Source organism: Triticum aestivum, chromosome 5A (assembly GCF_018294505.1).
Source record: "Triticum aestivum cultivar Chinese Spring chromosome 5A, IWGSC CS RefSeq v2.1, whole genome shotgun sequence".
Taxonomy (NCBI): Eukaryota; Viridiplantae; Streptophyta; class Magnoliopsida; order Poales; family Poaceae; genus Triticum; species Triticum aestivum.
The window spans coordinates 568,976,527-568,981,939 of record NC_057806.1 but is presented as its reverse complement, the minus strand read 5'-3'; the positions used below and the strand labels follow the sequence as shown (position 1 = coordinate 568,981,939).

Here is a 5,413-nt window from a genome sequence, read left to right as displayed (position 1 = left end):
AGACATGACCGATACACCTCTATGGTCAATGACCAATAGCGGAACCTGGATGCCCATATTGGCACCTACATATTCTACAAAGATCTTTATCGGTTGAACCGTTATGATAACATACATAATTCCCTTTGTCCATCGGTATGTTACTTGCCTGAGATTCGATCGTCGGTATCTTCATACCTAGTTCAATTTCGTTACCGGCAAGTTTCTTTACTCGTTCCGTAATACATTAGCTCGTACCTAACTCCTTAGTCGTTTGCTTGCAAGCTTATGGTGTGTATTACCGAGAGGGTCCAGAGATACCTCTCCGATACTCAGAGTGATAAATCCTAATCTCGATCTATGCCAACTCAACAAACACCTTCAGAGATACCTGTAGAGCATCTTTATAATCATCCTGTTACGATGCACAATCTCATAGTCTAAGGAATATGCATTTGATATGAAGAAAGCAATAGCAATAAAACTGAACGATCATAATGCTAAGCTAACGGATGGGTCTTGTCCATCACATCATTCTCCTAATAACGTGATCCCGTTATCAAATGACAACTCATGTCCATGGTTAGGAAACCTTAACCATCTTTGATCAACGAGCTAGTCAAGTAAAGGCTCACTAGGGACATGGTGTTTGTTTATGTATTCACACATTTATTTGATTAGGTTTCCGATCAATACAATTCTAGTATGAATAACAAACCTTTATCATGAATAAGGAAATATAAAGTAACAACTTTATTATTGCCTCTACGGCATATTTCCTTCAGGCGCATCTTTTGGGTCGGCCAATTGCGGGGCGAGGCGGCCCTTTTTTCTTTCCTTTTTTTATTTTATTTTATGTTTTTTCCTTTTTCTTCGTTAAGAAACATTCGGGATTTTTAAAATGTTCTGAATTCCAAAAAAACTAATTACATTTCAAAAGAGTTGTCCAGGAGATTAAAAAATGTTCATGAATTTTAAAGGATCATGTATATCCAAAAACATTCTAAAATTGAAAATTGTTGCTAAATTTGAAAAAATATTGTAAATTTCAAAATCAAATAAATGAAATTGAAAAATCTTCAAGGATTCAAAATATATTAATTATTATTAAAAATTTCATGTATTTAAAAAATCTTTTTGAATTTTAAAAGTGTTCCTAGATTTAAACAAATGTTCCTATATTTCAGAAAATATTCAAAATGTAAGAAATTTTCACTAATTTTGAAAAATATTCATGGCTTTAAAGAATCATCTTTAATATAAATAAATATTCTTGAATTTCAGAACAATGTTCGAAATTTTAAAAATGATCATCCAATTTAAAACTAAATAAACAAAAAAGAAAAACCAAACTGAAAACGGCAAGGAAAAATGCAAAAAAAACACTGGTTTAGGAAGGAAACCGGGCATGGGTTGGGGTATGCGTTTTCTGCGTATTCCCCGCCCTAAGCGGGGTATAGGATCCAACATATGTGCTAGGACGTCTGCATCTAGCGAAGCCCAGTATGTTCTCATAAGCACCAAAAAGTTGGTCCATCAGTTAGTGTATAAGCAAAAGTTGGTCGCTTATATGGAGCTCCCAATCGTAAAAGAGCATCGAAGATCGATCCACACAGGACCGACGGCTATCTTCTTCTCACCTCGTATGTTAACCCTGCCTACCTTCTCGCTTCTTCCCCAATTCAGTGCATGTTGCTTGTATCCGGCAGTGTGCCCTGATTCTACCCCAAATTACTGTGTCAATCGAGCTTTATGGTATACTCTCTTCTTTTCTAAATATTTGTCTTTTTAGAGATTTTAAATGAACCATCACATATAAATGTATATAGACATATTTTAAAGTGTAGAATTACTTATTTTACTCCGTATGCAGTCATTTGTTAAAAACTCTATAAAAACAAAGACTCCCTCCGTTTCTAAATATAAGTCTTTGTAGATATTTCACTAGGTAGACTACATACGAAGCAAAATGATTGAATCTACACTTAAAATGCATTTATATACATCCATATGTGGTTTATAATAAAATCTGGAATATTTAGGAACGGAAGGAATGGTTGTGAGTTACTAAGAAACATAAGGGCAAGGCCTGACGTTACTTCTTGGTTTTGTCACGTGCGGGCGCGTGACTTCACCATAGTCAGCTGAGGCCACTATGGCAAGAACAAGTTGGTTATGGGTATGGTAGAAGCTGATATTCTCCATGCACTTTTTGGATGCTTCGGTCAATGCGTTTCAGATAGGTGGTCCAACGGTACATCCAAAGTCAACCGCCCATGTACTTTGCTGGGGAGCTCTAAAAAAACTGTATTTTATTGGAACAGTAGTAATTTCGGAACAGTGATACAAATTTAATCAATTTATATGTTCGAAGTTTGCTCACCAAACAAATTGGCTTTCAGAAGTGCAGTATGTAGTTTACACTAGTAGTTGGGGCGCCACCCGGTGGTGCCGCCTAAGAGGAAGTTGAGGCGGTGCCGGGTTGGAAAGGCGCCCCATCCACTTTCTTGTTTGTATCAGGGGTGTTATTCCATCATGCTCAAAGTACATGCATATTTGCAAGTATCTAAAACTTTAAGATAGAGATGTGCAAAAGCAATATACGTAAAGAATGTATTCTTACAAGCAAAGATATCTGTTTGCTTGCGTGCCTCAACTTGTTCCTTGTGGGGTTTTTTTTTCATATTGATTGTGTGTATTGTAGTTTTATCGAGGCCAGAGGTATATTTGTTGTGTCGAAATCCAGAAATCACCGGTCAATAAAAGAGCGTTAATTTCTGAATCAAAGCACTCATGTTAACCATCAGAGCATTTCTCGATCTCTGAATCATAAGAGCATTTCTTGATCTCTGAATCAGAAGATTTTTCTGCTGCTAGAAACTCAAGTTCTGTATGACCTTGATCATTTCTCACCTTGCATTATACAGCTTTTGTAAAATTTGATTGTTGCATCGGGTTGTAATTCTTACCGACTTTGCAAATTTTGATTGTCGATTTTGCTGGCGTTTCCTTGGGTAATTTTCATCTGTTTCTATTTTACACACAGAAATGCAAGGTACTCTGTATAAACTTACTTCATTACTTGTCATATCGAACTGTTTTTGGCCTGTTGCCCGTCACTGATTCAGTGGAAAAAAATGGTTTGTAATGTTCAATATCATCCAATGAACTTGTAATGTTCGGATATCATCTAAAGGAATCTTGCTGCACCAGTGCACCATTGCTACACAATTTCAATCCAGGTTCTTCTATTTCTATAGAAACCTGTCCGCAGACCGCAGACCGCAGCCCATCAAGTGGAAGCAGAGAGCACGCTCTTGACAAACTCCCGGGGCGGCAGCCATTGGCATTGTCAGCCCGCCACCTTCGGCCATGTCAATGGTGTCGCCTTCACCAACATCCTACTCAAAGCACTACACGGGTGCTGCCACAGACAAGCTGACAAGGCGCATCGCCAGCCCTTCCCCGGGGCATCGCCTCCGACCAAGCCCGAACGGCAGCATGGGCGTGGTGACCGTGTCTCTTTCCAAGAACCGCTCCGGCCGGAACTCCTCTGGCCCATCCCAGATATTGACATCCCGGTGGATCGCCCATCCATTCACGAGAATCATCATGCCGCGCTGGACATGAAAGCCACCCACCGTGCAGTCCTACATGGCCTCGTGCGCTGGGATGATTGGGCCGACGGGCACAGCCGAAGGGTCTCCTTGACAACGCACTGCAGGTAAGGTAGGTTGGTGATGTCCGACTCCTCAACTAGTCGGCCCATGCCGACGTTGGCGTCTATCTCAGCCCTCACCTTCCGCATCACCACTGGGTGCTTCACAAGCAGCGCCATCGCCCACTCCGTGGTCAGCGCCGATGTGTCGGTGCCGGCAGTGAGCAGTACCTGAATGTCAGCATAGGCATAGCAACCATGTTGTCACAGACTCACACTCTCACTCTCACAGATCGCCAAAATGGCACACATCGTGGTGCTGGTGTCAGGCAGGCAGTTTTGCAAAATATGCTAGTACTCACCAAGACGATGCCTTTGACGACGGTGTCAGTGTAATACCCGGGGTCGATTTCTTGGTGCTCCAAGAGCACGGCGATTGCGCCCTTCTTCTCCACGTCTCGGCCACCGGCATTTGCGCGTTCATCGATGACCATCGATGAGGGCACCGACGAACGCGTCATGCCTTGTCTGAAGACTTACAAGCGCCGCCTGCGGAGACGGTCGACCCAGTGAAGCGCCGGGAAGAAGTCCCCGATGCTGGGCGCGCCGCTCACTGCAAACGTCTCCTCGACGATCTCTTGGATCCTATGCACGCCGTCGGCAAGCCATCACGTTAAGCACCAGCTCGAAGAGCCTGGGCCGGAGGGTAACAATCCCACCCCCGGTGCATGGGCTGGCGTCGTGGAGCAGGTTCGGGATGAGCGACGCGACCCCCGCGCGGCGGTCACCGGCGAGCGCGGCGAGGCAGGCGGTCGAGAAGAGCTAGACGGCGAGAAACCGGCGCAGACCGCGCCAGTGGCCCCCGTGGGAGGCCCACACGACGGTAGTCTGCCCGTAAATGACCCTAGGTGCTCCGCAAGGAGCATCCGCAGCCAGCCCGCCAGCGCGGCGTCGTGCGCCGTGAAGCCTCCTCGGCCGCCGCGTATGTGGACACGACCAGCGCCCACCGCGCGCCCAGACGCAGCGACAGGAGCGGGGGCACCCCGGCGAGCGCGGACAGCGAGCTATGCAGCGGCTTCTTGAGCAGGTGCAGCCATGCAGGTGCCCGAGCAGAGGGAGCACCGGCGGGCTCGGCGCGCTGCTGGTCCCGTACCCTGCCGTCGCCGCGGCCAAACAAAGACGGCGACGACACCGGAGATGAGGAGGAGAGGGGCCGAGCGAGACGTGGCATCGACCGGCGCATCACGAACCTTGGCGGCCGCGGCGGCCCCCGCGCCCATGTTGACGTCCTCGTCATCGACGGGAATCTCTTGGCCGTGCACCTCCTCCATGGCCGCCGCGTGCTGAGCTCGAATCTTCTCGCCTCGGCCAACCTAATTCCCAGCCTGATCAGCTCCCGGTGGCGCTTCTCCATGGGCTCGCCTTCTACCTCTCCCTCCTCTGATCCTCTCTTCATCTCACCCTCCCCTCCCCTTCTCTCTGCTGCGGACAACACCGGGGACGGCCATCTCTGTGGCCAACCCGCTCCTGCCGCTCTGCCTCCTCCTCGGCGCCATTGACGACTTTAGGCCCCTTCGAGCCACCTCCGCGGAACTGGATTCGTAGCTTGGGGGGGGGGGCACTACAAGAGATATGTCAACTTGTGACCTTCTGTTAGTGACCCTGAAAGAATTGGTCATAGATCTATGACCATTTCAGACCAATTGGTCAAAAATTGTTCGGGGGCTCCAAAACCTAAACTATAATGACCATTTTGGTCAGAAAGGTTGTAATTTC

General features: G+C 46.6%; 1 pseudogene; it reads right to left on the bottom strand.

The window, feature by feature from the left end:
* Positions 1-3,040: 3,040 nt before the first annotated feature.
* On the bottom strand, positions 3,041-5,051 carry LOC123101567 (cytochrome P450 81Q32-like; annotated as a pseudogene).
* Between the last annotated feature and the right edge of the window lie 362 nt (positions 5,052-5,413).